Source organism: Peromyscus californicus, unplaced genomic scaffold (genome assembly GCF_007827085.1).
Source record: "Peromyscus californicus insignis strain IS unplaced genomic scaffold, ASM782708v3 Scaffold_20__1_contigs__length_68692818, whole genome shotgun sequence".
Taxonomy (NCBI): domain Eukaryota; kingdom Metazoa; phylum Chordata; class Mammalia; order Rodentia; family Cricetidae; genus Peromyscus; species Peromyscus californicus.
Window position 1 is genome coordinate 21,856,906 of NW_026294503.1, and position 14,575 is coordinate 21,871,480.

At 40.9% G+C, this 14,575-nt stretch overlaps 1 protein-coding gene across 2 annotated transcripts in view; it reads right to left on the reverse strand.

The window, feature by feature from the left end:
* Window positions 1–14,575, reverse strand: part of Sntb1 (syntrophin beta 1) — a 252,097-nt gene that overhangs the window by 73,388 nt on the left and 164,134 nt on the right. The gene's annotated exons all lie outside the window — the stretch shown is intronic.

A 14,575-nucleotide genomic window follows, 5' to 3' on the forward strand; every position in this document is an offset into this window, starting at 1 on the left:
TTGTTTAGCATAATGACATCTGAGTCTATCTCACTATTAAAACTCTGCATGGTATCCATAAGTAACTGGTGAAATCTCCCTCCAGTACTGCACTGTGCATTGGAGAGAAATGGCCTTTAGTAACTGGTGTTCCCATTGCATATGGGCCTCACAGGCACAGCAACAGTGGCTCTATCTATGAGATCTTCTTTTCTCAGATGCAAAAATAAGTATGTTGTGTGTATCACCTCGTTCAGTCATCACAGTCTTCACAGTAGCTCTCCTTCCCATTTCTCAGACAAGTGATTAAGTTTACACATGTTAAAATAGCGCCTTCTCAGGTCATGACACTAGTGAGTCACAAAAACAGAGGAATAATTCTATAGTCTGGGCTTTTCTTCACCATAGTATATATCATTGTACATCTGACTCTCCTGGGAACAGATGCAAAATATAGACTCCCAAGCTCCAGCCACTGAGTTATTCTGTCTCAGCAGATTCCGGTCAAAGCCTAATGCTCATATTTCTGCCTCACATCATCACTCTCCAGGCAACGTGGTTGGAGTCCCATAGGACCGTCTTAAGAAGCAATGTGAATTCCACCACCTTACAACAACCAAGTACTGCAATAACACAGAGCAGTGGGTTTTCAGTCAGTGACAAAGAACGAGTACATGCAACACCTTAAGACATTTCTGCAAAGTAACTATATGCCATTTGTCACTGCTGTCTCCACAGTGGTAGAGATGGCAAGATGAACTCAGACATCACTATGCTAAACAAATTGAAATGGGTTCTTTCTATCTGGATGTCTTAAAGCCTTAATGTTTCCCAAAAGGCAAAATGTAGCATTATCTCCAAAGTTATTGATTCTCAGCTACAATCTTTTTCACACGTGGATTTCATTTTAAGCTGAAGAAACAGTTGGGAAAGCAGTATCTTTGAAAATAAATGAATAACAATAGCTTATGTGGGGGCTCTGAAGTACCCACAGTGCTTTTGCATTAAGAGCTCAGAGAACCTGCCAGTGGTTCTTTTTATTATTAGTATAACGAGGTTGAGAATTGGGTCTTTTACTCTTGATAGCACAACAGGTGCTCCTTTTTTTCTCATATAAATAAAGTGCACAAACACAACTGCACAGAATCTCTCATTATGCCTGTTTCCCCATTTTCTCACAGGAAGTGAGTAGAACAAATCTGTCCAAGTCAAATAGCCACCTTATCTTACTAGCATGACTAAGTTTATAGTCCCTCTCCCTTTCTATCTGATTTTTTTCTTTCTTTTGGAGGCAGGATCTCATGTATTCATTCTAGTCTCGCCTCAGACCCTCCCTGTTACCTAGGGTGATCTTCATGTATTCTAGGCAAGCACTTATCAATGGAACTGCTTCCATAACTCAACAATCACTTGAACCAATCTGCCTTGAACTGCGAGCCAGGAAGAGGCTCTCTGGGTACCTTCACAAATTAGATGCAATATTTCTTCGGCATAGTGCATCTTCCAGAATGCACTGGAAGGAAAATTTGCATACAGCTTTCCATTGAGAAATTGTTGCAAAGGCCATAGGAGCGTGCCCTTCAGTGCTCTGAATCTGGCTGGTCATGGTGCCTTTAAATGCCACCAATGTACTTGTGATCAGTGCCACATGGCCATGTCTGGAGGTTTTAAATCTACTCTGACTGAACAGCAGGGCTAGATATCAGTTTACTTCTGGTAATAAAACTCATTACCTGGCTCTTCAAACATTTCAACTCTTCCCCTTATTTCACAGTTCATAAAGCACTCTCTGATGTGGAGAGGATAACTTTTAATTTAAGAGAAGATACATGGCAGCATTCCCCCTATCCCTTGATTACTTATTACTCCCCATAAGCCGTGACACCTACTCTGCAACCCAGTTTTTATAATTGCTCATGTCTATTAAGATGCCTGTACACTTGTAGCTGCTCCTTCCCGCCTCCATCTCACTGTGCATCGGGCATTAGCACTGGCTTAATATGTACACTATGCAACTCATTAGCTGCACTTTCATATCTGAGCCAAGAATCAACATGATGGATCCAACAATATCTGTGTGCTCAGGTCAGCATCCCAGCTAAGGTTTCACAAAATGCAAAGGTCAGCACTTTGGCTTTGGCTCTTCGGAACACTGAGTACATCTTGCCCTAAGTAGTCACTGGAGAAGGCAGTGGGTATGGGGTCACCTAAAAATTCAGGGAGGAAAAAAAATTCCTTTGCAGGACTCCCAGAGCTTCATGTTTATCAACTTGCCTTTCTGCTCACTTGAAGAATTAATTGAGCTTATCATCAAAATAAGAGAAAAGGAGAAAGCTGAATGTCCTCATGCCATTATCATATTTCCAGGAATGAAATATGGCTCCACTGGCATCTGAGTGAGCAGCCAAAAGGCCAGGCTGAAAGTTTAAAGTAAGTCTGTTTAACTCCAAGTGTTATTTTTATCATCCAAATAGCATAAGCCGAATAACATTAAACCTTCAATTCAGGTATGCATAATGATTACTGCATGTGTTTCTTCTTCTTTATTTATTCTCATTTCTAATTTCACTTATTTTCTTTCTTTTCCTTGCTAATGGGATGCAATAATAAAAGGCTTTTAAAAACAGTTCTGTTCATCCTGGGTCTCAAATGCCCCCCCCCCAATTCACCATTTTGAACACAAATACTGCTTACCCAGTTCTTTTTCATTTCTTTTATTTTCCCCTCCCTCCTTCCCTCCCTCCCTCCTTCCCTTCTTCCTTCTCTTTCTTTTTGGACAACAGACTCTAACAGAAACACAACAACCAGAGTAGAAAAGTTTTCACACATTCCAGGCGGGTCATGATTCCAAGTAGACACTTATTGGTACATTTGGGTTAGGACTGTCAATTTCCCCTTTTGAGTGACATGATAAGTTACATGTTTTCATTGGTGATTTTAGAGACAAAGGCTGACCCAAGCCAACACTATATTTATAACAAGCTTTTCTTTTCTTTTCTTTTTTAAAAAGCTTAGGTTGATTTTTATTTAGAATCAGTTTGGGTTTGAATGAAACATGAACAAAGAAAACACAATGTGTAAAATTCCAGGATCTTCTGTGGTTGTATTTTTGTAAGATCACTTTAAAATAAAAGGTCCAGACAATCAAATTTCTTGTTGACACAATTCAAAGGGCAGATTATGTTCCCAATGCTCACACACACAGGGGGCAGAATCTCAATAAGCTCTTCATATTGTGACAGCCAGTAGATACATCCATGGATGACAGAGCCTGTGTCTGTCCTGAAAGAGAGCAAGGTTCCTGCAGAGATGGCCAGCCATTCACCTCAAACAGAGGTCTATGTACACTCACTCTGTAAACAGTGCTCTGTAGGGAGGTGGTACAGAATCTTAGGCATTGACAATAATTGATTAAGACTAAATCACTCTATAAAACATCAAGAAAATGTTTGCTTGTACTCTTAAACTTCTGTAGTCCTTAAGAATTGCAACACTAAGAACAATATTATGAGATGCGAGATTGGAATGTTCATGTCAAAATCTATTTTTAGAACCATTGATAAAGCCTTAGACTGTATTTCATAAAAAGCAATGCAATACATCTCTCTCACTTCTTAAAGTAAAAATAACCTTGATCTTAAAGTTTTATAAATGCTGGCAGAATATCAAATTAATACATACAGCTCACAAACATGTTGGCACTCTAAAGCAGTGTTGACATTACAGCATTCAGCTTCCTCACACCTTTTGGGTGACATAGCTTTTCGGTCATTCTTGGTTGATATAGCAATATGCCAATTCTCATTCTCTTTTTCACAATTGACCTCCAGGTTCCTCACTCTGGGAGGCTGGATCTATAAAATTAAAGAGGAGCAGGCAGGATGAAAGAGAGAAAGAAAATATACATTTAGACAAAAGGAGATGCCATGTGACTCTAAAGTAGGTTTTTATACTCGGCAGCAGATTGCCTTTGAAGCCATCCAAAGAATTGTAAAAGTGCAATACGCCAGCATAGGAATGATGGTACAATTGCCTAAAGAGATTGCTGATGAAACTGATATCACCTGAATACACACACACACACACACACACACACACACACACACACACACACACACACTTTTTCCAGTGTTCAAGCCACACAAGACTAATGGTTGTTCTTAAATGAGGCCATGCATTTCTGTGGCTTTAAGCTTCTGCACATGCTAGACTTGTCACCCTGAGTCTTGCTATCTGATCTTTAATATTCTACTTAATGACCTTCCTTAACCTTCAGGCCAAGGTAGCTGATTTCTTCCTTTGACCCCTATAGATTTAGTATAGAGATGCATTACCAAATGTAGTATTCTGTATTTGAAATGCTGAATTTTGTGTCTGTATTCCTTGTGTGTTTGTGGGTCCTTGGGAACATTTTTGTATTTCCAACTCTTGACCTTGACTATTATAATCAATGATTGAAAAGAAGTTTTTCCTTTCTACATTCACATCCCCTGTGCTCTTTGTAACACTTCTCACTAAATTATCAGTTCTTTCACATACCATCCATCTCCTCTGCCACAGTGGAAGCGCCAGTGTAGCAAGTATTTTGTCCATTCTAGTCATCATCATGGTCTGTGGTGGTTTGAATGTAATTGGCCCTCATAAACTCCATAGGGAGTGTCATGATTAGGAGGTGTGGCCTTGTTGGAGGAAGTGTGTCACTGTGGAGGTGGGCTTTGAGGTCTCATATGTGCTCAAACCACACCCAGTGAGAGTTCACTTCCTGTCGCCTTGGGATCAAGATGTAGCTTCCTCTCCACTCTCAGCTCCTTCTCCCGTACCATGTCTGCCTGCATGCCTTCATATCCTACCTACCATGATGATAATGACTGAACCTCTGAAGTATAAGCCAGCCCCAATGAAATGTTTTTCTTTTTAAGAGTTGCTGTGGTCATAGTGTCTCTTCTCTGTAATAGAAACCCTAATTAAGACATGGCCTCAGTACTTACACTCATGTGGTATGTTGCGTGTGCTAAATACTTATCTAACTAATGAGTGAAGGGGAGGTGGCAAATGCGTTTAACACTGGATACATTAATTCCAATTGTATACTTTCATTTCAAAAAAGCTGGTATGGTTCTCAAGCAAAAGGACGTCCACCCCTTAAAAGATGAGAGGTAAATTACAAAAAGAACAAGATTCTTGTAGTGGTTCCAGTTTGATCTTAGAGCCTTTACACACACCCTGCATAAAAGGTCAGGTGGAGAAAGCAAGCCTCTCTAGGTGGCAGGAATAGCATGGAAATGGCCTTCCAATCCAGTTATTACACATAATAAAGCCCCTGTGCTTGTGACAGCTGAAAAACATCTCAAGAAAGGATCAAATGGTCGGACACCTTATGCCAGAAGGAGCTGGTTTCTGCATTCCTGACCTCGCTCTCTCAGAATAATAAGAAGGTACACACGAAGCTTCCAGAAAACTGTTTTTAGATGTGAACGTAAGGTCCCCAAAAGAAACTGTACCCTTTCACTGAACCTTCTGCAAGGCTGATGAATGGATGAGAACTTCAAAGAGAGGTTGGAGTGTTGCAGATCCATGCCTAATTATACTTTATCTTGGGCTGTCTTCATTATCCCTTTCCCATCTCTGTGTCTGGTCTCACATCATTGTGACTATCAGGAGAAACCTTCTGAAGATGTGTCATCTTAGCAGACCACTAGCTTTCACCAACCAAAAGCTGACTAGGACCATGATCAGATGGTCTCTGAGGCTGGGACAGAGGTCCCCCTTTATGGTAACCCAACTCTGATGTTCCCACCAATGTATCTGAAAAGAGCCTTGCTTTATGGCTCTCTTTGCTCTGTTACTATAAAAAACTTCATGAAACTGCTTCCACATTGGAACATGAAATTCAGGGTGACCTAAATCTGTGTTCCTGGGCTATGGTCGGTCATATTTGATTCTAGAATGAGCTCTTATCCCCTTCGGGGTGAGAGCTGTGTTTCTTGGTTAACGTAAGTGCAGCAAAATAACTACTATTTTAAGGTTCCTTTTTTAACAAGAAAGGTTTAAAGAAAGTTGGCAACAATGGCCTAAGTACAGGAGAGCGAATAAAGAGGAGATGGGGAAGTTTCTGCAGAAGTCATTCAAAACCTCTAAACTCCCCAAGAAAACTCATTCCTTTAACGTCTAAACTCCCCAATGGGGGAAAAATAAAAGAAAAAGCAGTAACTGTGAAGACACATTTTATGACTTTGTTAAAAATTCATTTTTATGCACACATTTAGTTAGAGTTGCCTAACTTAATCAAGTTTATGGAAACTTCAGAGTTGCATATGACATGAGTTCTAGGAGATTGCTAACAGGGTTAGTAATGGTTATTGTTACGTCTATGTACATATGAACTTGATATTCTGTTTACAGGAATTTTGGATTTAGTTACATAGCTTTGACCTTTGACCTCTTCTCAAGGCCTCCAGTAATGTCATTTATAGAAATCTGGAAACTTAAGCTGTGAGCCACACAGGACCTGCATAAACCTTTCAAACTTTGTTACTATTTGGAGACCACCTCAGCTTGATTTTGCCCTTCTAGTTTTCTGTAAAAGCCACCTTTCACAGTTTTTGTCCCTCATTTTGGCAGGTCTATTGCTGGACATACATTTTGTTTCTTCTTAAAGGGACTGGGAATAAAGATGACATATAGAAATTGGTAATTCTGCCAAATACTGGTGCTGAAAGTTTGGGTTATGACACCAGCTCCAGAGGAAGCCTTGCTGACCAACTTTAGTCCTCAGCATGGTTGTTCTGAGAGATCTCTCTAGGAAGTTAGTACAGGCACACACTCCACACATGGATACTGGGTTTTTTTTCATAAAATATACACAAACTCAGTGGCAGTACTGACAACAGGAGCTCTATGAATATAGAGCTCCATGTAGAAGTTAGAACACTGAATTGACAGCCTGGGGAATATTCCTTCACACTGTGTGAATATATGTCACTGTGATTGGTTTAACAAAGAAGCTGACTGGCCAATAACTGGACAGGTAGAGGTTAGACAAGACTTTCAGACTAAAAGAGAGCATAAAAGAGAAGAAGAGAGGAATCTCAGAATCGGGAGGATACTCGGAGAGAAGGAGATGAACTTGCTGTAGTGAGAAAGATACTGAGCCATATGGCAGAGCATAGATGAGAAATATGGGTTAATGTAACATGTAAGAGTTGGCGAATAACAAGACTGAGCTACTGGCTGAGCATTTATAATAAGTCTCTGTGTGGTTATTTGGGAACTGACTGGCAGGACAGAAAACTCTGCCTACAGCAGCCCTAGAAAAAAGGTCAGTTTTACAGAGACTGGCCCAGCACCAGTCCTTTCTGCTATACTTCCTGGAGGAAAGCATCTGCAGGTGTTGAGTAGCTTGTACAAACTCAGGGATTTACAAGGATCTTTCTCCAAATTCCACTCCAAACACTTTCTTTATAAGTGTGTGCTACTTTTCTATTAAGATGCACAGTCCAGGAGCAGATGGCCTCATCTACTGCATCAAATGCATTGCATGCTGTGTAGAAGTCCTGTGCCAGACACTCCATAAAGAGTATTTTACTTAAGTACATAACTTCTCTTTTGAAGAAGGTGTTAATCAATCAATCATAAAGCTCTCTCTCTCCTCTCTCCTTTCTTTTCCCTTGATAAACATATTACTTCATATATTGCTTAACATATTTTAAAATGCAATATGTATAGTATATAAAAATAGAAAACAGAATGAAAAGAAGAATGTACATGACAAAGCAAAGAAATACATAAAGTTGTCAATAAGATTAAAAGCAAAAAAGATATAGATGTTGAAATTTTGAATTAGTTCATTCTCTGAGTTCAAATCCTGGTTCTAAGTAAATACCTTGGGCTCCTGATTGGAGTGGAGAGCATCAGTTGAGCAGACTGTGTGAGCTAGGCATGTGCTGATTGGTAAGTGGCAGAGGTGGCCTGATGTTTCTGTCCTACTTGCCTTCTATCTCTGGGATTGTTCTTTCTAATTCTTGCAAGAAGTGCATTTTCAATGAAACAATATATTACTTTAAAAATCTATGTTGTCACTTTTCAATATTTAGGGAACTGAGTTTTGTGTGCTTTCAATATTTATTTTTTTAAGATTATAATATAATTACATTGTTTCCCCATTCCCTTTCCTCCTCTAAACTTTTCCATGTACCCTACTCTTCCCATTCTTTTCCATATATATATATATATATATATATATATATATATATATATATATATATTTGTTACACATGTATGTGTATTTCTAAATATAAAAGTACAACTTGCTTTGTCCCTATGTTATTTGTATGTATATGTTTTTGGGGCTCACTATTTGATATTGAATTGGTGTGCTTTTCCCTGGGGAAGACTATTTCTTTCACTCTCACTAGGAATATTTTTGTGTTCTGTGTCCAGACATTATTGACCCAGTTTATCTTAGCATTTTGGAAGATCTAAGTATACAAAAGTTACTCTTCACCTGAAGACCCAGGCATGCCTCTAAAATCTCTCTTCCTTGGTGGAGTTCCCCAATACATTTTCCCTACATTGTTTCTGATAAAACTCCAGATACACTGAATTTCCTTTCTCCATTTTCACAGCCATTAACATGTGGTATCTGTGATCAATAAGGCAGCATGACCAGTGATCAGATAACTAGGGACAGGAATATGTAGCAGAACCTGAGATGCCTGGACTTGAGAAGAATCAGATTGTAGTCCATACAATATTCAGATTCTTTTCTCCAAAGCTGGGAAAACGAGAACATGAAGTAAGGAAACGTGAAGGGAGGCAGGAAGGCAAGGACCCCAGAGAGTGAGAAGAACAGTTGTACAGCTATGTGTTTTATGAAACACATAGACAATCAAATACAATAAGGAAGGAACTTATAATTCTTCTGTCCCAGGGCTGCTAATTTAGAGACCATTGAGGCCTGGGATGAAGTGTCATTGCTATTGAGGGCATGATGGTTCTTGGTCATTGGGCATCGGAACCAGACTTTCTCCACATCTTCATCCTCCTTCTGATTCAGCTTAAAGTTTTACTCCATCTTCTTTCATTTCTCATTTTACAAGAAAACTTTTCTACTTTTTGAATATTCCCTTTTGGAAAGTAGGGAACCTAATCTTTGCCTACCTCTGTTCTCACCAAAGTTTCAGGCACTCTCTTAGATTTTCCTTACAGTCCCCAGTGGCAGAAAAGCAAGGACAGGATCATGTATTTGCATCATTCTGAATAGACATGATTGTGCTTTGCATGCATGGTGAGTGCAAACCAGGTAGCCAATTATGCCTGGTGAGAAAGTCAGAGACAGTGAAATTTTGGCTCACAATTATTGCAAAATAGTTTCAGGACTATGATTAAGTTCCATAAATTGCCAATTCATATTCTGTTATTTTTTTCTGTCTGTTATATTTTTCTTCTAATTCTGGAGTTCTATAAGGAGTCATGGTTCTAGAGGACATGGAATAAACAAGGCATGCATTTGGGTCATACTTTCTGGGGCAACGGCAATCAGCAAGCCAAGTCTCCTTGCCTGACTCCCAGTCTAATGCTGTTATCATTTTAAAAAATGATGCATTTATACAGAATGAAGATCATCCATTCAAAGGCCAGCACGCCTACATCTCATTTAAAATTGAGAAGCTGGACAAGGTAAAGCAATCTCTAAGTGACAAAGTTCATGAGCTGAGCACCTCTCCATGAAAGGGGGATTGCTTTGGACACAGAAATGAGGGTTAGAGACAGAGGCACAGTTTGCAAAGTGCTTGCCTAGCATACGTGAAACCCTGGGTTCAATTCCTAGAACCACATAAAACAGGCATGGTAGTGCCTGTCTACAATCCCAGCACTGGGCTTATGGAAGCAGGAGGATCAGAAGTTCAAGGTTCAAGATTTTCCTATGCTACGTACTACATCAGAGGTCAGCCTGAGCTATATAAGAACCTATGAAGAAAAAAAGAACATAGAACTCCAACTCCAGCCACCAAACTTTGGAAGGCCACTTTGAAGACAGAATATAAATTATATTTTATTTCAGAGAAAATACACTGTAGAGCCTTCTATCACAGTCTTCTTTTTGACACACTCAGGTTAACCTTTTCTTCCCAGACCCTGCCTTGGTGCTGAAGCACCATCTCTTCTCTTTGCAAGGCTCCAGTCTGCAGGGCAAAAACACTTGAGCAGATATAGTGCCTCCCCATGAATTGTGACGCTAGTGACATCAGTGAAGTCATTTTTGACAGTCTGGCTGGACCTACGCTCCGCACCTGCCTCTTGATTTGGGATTGATTCTAAAACTCGAGCTGCGCCTTGTATTTCTATTCCCGATTCTAAATAAAAGCTAGTATAAGAATGTCAAGTTTGCTGACCTGATAACCCAGGAGACTGATTCAGCCCACAGAGCCTGAAAAGAGCCACCTGAGGGGGGTTCAAAATGGAAATGGAGGAAGAGTAACTGCTGGGGGGTGAGTTGTTATGATTTGGAGACTGTTGGGAGCAAACCCAAGCTTCTAAGGTGTTGGTTGTAAATGTCTGCATGTCCCAGAATTGTCTCCTGTCATGGTCTGTTCCTCATCTAAAGACCTCGGGGACAACTGATAGATTTCCTTCCTTGTGGGAGCAATTCTAGTAGACCTTGTTGCTCTCCTACAAAAATGTCTTTATTAGAAAGCTCACCTGATGCAGGATGCTCAACACTCAGTCTTTCCTTCTCTCTAGAATTCATCTTAGGTGGCAGACAAGTCCTTGTTCTACCTCCAGGTGCCACAGCCAATGTCTAAATTACAGCAGGGGTAAACATCCCCGGGTTAAGGTGGGAGAACTCAGTTTCCTCCCTTCTTCCTTATTTGACTCACTTCAAGGTTTACTTCTAAGACCTCCCCTCAGCGAATCCCTCCTTGAGACTCAACAGTTCAGACTCTGGGTTGAAAGAATCCAAGCAATCAGTCAACGCAAGGCCCAGTGACTACTGTAAGATAAAATGGCGTGTGTTGCTTCGACATCTCCCATGATCCTTGGTGCATAGTGGTGAGTCCTGCATGCAGTGAGAAAAGTTTTCCATCGCATTTTTCTCAGGTTAGCTGGAACAGGTTGAGGACTTGTACTGGATCCTTAAAAGGATTTTACCTGCATGACATCCGGGTCACATCCTCCTATGGAATCATAGGGCACTACCCCTCTTGTTTCTTCTAAGCCTGCTTTACACAGCCTCTGTCCATTAACTCGGTTCTCTAGTTCATCCCACATGTGACCCTGCATCCTGTGTGCAGTGTCCTTCATCCTCAGACCATGGAGATATGCGGCTAACGACTGCTCATCTGTTGAGGGAGGGATAATGTCTGCTCAGCCATTTCACCCTGCTCAGGGCAGGGAATCCCTCCCTCATTAGGATGGGATAGAGGGAAAGGAAGTGCTCAGAAAAATCAAACAGTGAAAAAGACTTCCAGAAAGTCATCTTTTCCTTACTCAAATTGGGTTTTTCTGTACAATATCTATCTCATAAATGATGGACACTCTGTGATGTCCAATACCATAGGACCAAAGTTAGCAGAATGTAATAGTCATACAAACAGGCCCAGAGAGGCTGCTATCTTGAGTTTTATCATGTTCTCCAAAGAGATTTAAGCAGGCACACAGTAAGATTTATGAGTCATCCCACCAGGGGTAAAATGCTCACAATCCCACCACCCTCTTGTGGACATCTGGGATGTCTCCACCTTGCTGACAGAATGACTCACAGTTCTAAACTGTGCCCTGTGAAGTCATGAGGAAAAGCAACATATGTTCCTGTGTTCATTCTGGCTGCCTCTGGCATTCACTCACCCATCCCCATTTTAAATCTTGGATGTTTTATGTGAGAGAATGGTTAGTGTGTGTGTGTGTGTGTGTGTGTGTGTGTGTGTGTGTGTGTGTGTGTGTGTGTATGTGTGTGTGTATGTGTGTGTGTCGGGGGCGGGGAACTGTGACTTAAATCATAACTGACTCATTCAGCTTAAACTGCTGAGAAGGTAGATGCCCGGGCTGCTGCCAGGTTTCCCTCAGTCTTGTTCCATCTCAAACGTGATTCATTCAGGAACTTGAAGACTGCTTTTTAAAGGAACACAACAGGGCTATTAGAACTTAATTGCATTAACAGTCTGGTTCCCAACCTAACCAACCCTCTTGCATTAGGGATGATGCAAGGCGGCAGTAGCCTGCACAGAGCTGCTATTTCCGTCTCTTATTGGATGGGAGTTCCCTCAGGTCAGAAACTATTTTCTCCCTGTAAGAAGTGGTGGGAAACTCTGACTCAGGTGATTTTTAGGCAGATGGTAGGCTGATTTATTTAGAGGCTCCAGAAATATCGCTCCATTAATTACATGGCTGAGAACTTGATTACCAGGAGCTTCTTTGACGCCGGCCAAGGCTGTTTCACATTTACACTTGAGATTCTTTGAGTCTATCCGGGCAAGGCAGCTAGAAAAGGTGACGGTGGAGTGCTTGGCTGGAGCTATCTGGTGGGGGATGCTGCCGATAAATCACTACTGCCCAAACTGAAAACTTTAAGGACACAAATTACATGAGACAATAGAATAGAAACCAACACATACATACACAGGAGGATCTGTATATTTACATAGAGGAGGAAACAGACAGAGGTGGATAGATGAATGAGGGAAAAAGAGGGAGAGGGAAGGGAGGGGGAGGGGGAGAGAGGTGGATAGTGGGGATAGTGAGATAGAGAGGTCGGTAAGTGGTACTGCCTTTACACAGGAATGCTGGGCAGTAAAACTGACTGTGAAAGCTGAAATTACATCATGTGATGTAATGATTAGTTTGAAAACTAAGGGTGATTCCACGACCCTCGGCAATTTTTATCAATATCTTAAAAATGGTCTTTTTCATATTTATAAATACATAGGGAAGTATGAATATTAGTTTATTTCATTGACATTCATTTAACAATTTATTATTTAGACACTAGAAAAGTTGGGAATTAGAATGCATCATTACTTTGTACACAGAACACCTTAATCTGCAGGACTTAATAGGATTTCCTGCCTTCTTTTCCTCATCTCACTTTTGAGACAGAAAAGCCTATTGTCTGCTGTCTTGGAAAACTGTCTTACCCTTTTAGAGTTTGCATCATCTAACAATATCACATCCTTTGTATTCTCTTTTTAAAATATATTTAATACGCCGGGCGGTGGTGGTGGCGGCGGCGCACGCCTTTAATCCCAGCACTCGGGAGGCAGAGGCAGGCGGATCTCTGTGAGTTCGAGGCCAGCCTGGTCTACAGAGCGAGATCCAGGAAAGGCGCAAAGCTACACAGAGAAACCCTGTCTCGAAAAACCAAAGCAAAAAACATACAATACATAAAATTCTTTTGAATTGGCATCTTACTGTGTTGGCCAGTGTGGCCACATTCCTCCTGCTTGTCTTTGAGTGTTAGAGTTACAGTTGTGTGGTACAGTGCCCATTCCTTTACACTTAAATGATGTGAGACATGTTCATGGGTTCCTCCCATGTGAACCTTCCACTGCCCTTACTTCCTCTGGGGACTTTTCACCCTCTGATCACAGCTACTGACTTAATTGTGGCTCTCAGCTTACCTTAGCTCCTTTCTGGTTGCCCGCTGACAGTGCCTTGAATGGGGTCAATGTCAACATGCCCAGAGGCAGCTATTTCTTTCATAATTCCATCAGTATTTGGTTCAAATTTCAGGTCCACAGTTGTCACTGTTCTAGTCTTTCACACTACCATTTTTCATTCTTTTACCACATAGTCCATCTTTACTGGACAGCTGCCTCTTTTGTCATCCATTCTTGGGAAATGTCATACAGATTTAGTACTTGTAGATAAAGAGGAATATCACCTATACACTTTACTGCATGTGTGTGGATTGACTAACATCTGCTGACAACGTCACCCACAGACTTTGGATAGAGGAATGTGAGGAGCCACTGCTCAGGGGACACATCCGCCATCAACATAATGATCTGTCACCTGAGGAGCCTTACTTCATGGTACTTCATGAAGTTGATCATACCTAGGTGCCATGGCCAACTGTAGCTCCTTAGTCATCCCAATATGCGATCTGTGTGTCTAGAAACATTGTCTTCTCTCAACGTGTCCCGTCAAAGATGATTCCAGTCTCTCTAAGACTGTTCTTTATACTTTAGTAGCATAAAATTAGGAAGGAAGAAGTATTATTGTGTGGGAAATCAAAGGAAAGGCTTAAGCAGAGAAGTCTAATTGGCTGACATTGTCGGGAGGAGGGTGGAAGTAAGAGAAGAATTTCTCTTTGATTTTTTTTCTCTTAATGACATAAGCAAATGAGAACAAGATGCTACAGGATGGAGGAGGAAAGGGGATAGATGGTTTTCTAAGTGTTGTTCTCCCCTCGTCTTTACAATTGTAAAGGACCCAATTTGTTATCACACATCTCTTAGTTTTGAAACTGTTCTCTTGGTTGGTGATACTTCTGTGAGAGTGGGCTCAGTGAAGCCCTCCTCACAAGGACAGGTGTTTCCTGGGCCCCTTTACTAGCCCAGTCTAGTGGAAAGTGCTAGAAAGAGAAGCTTAGATTTTA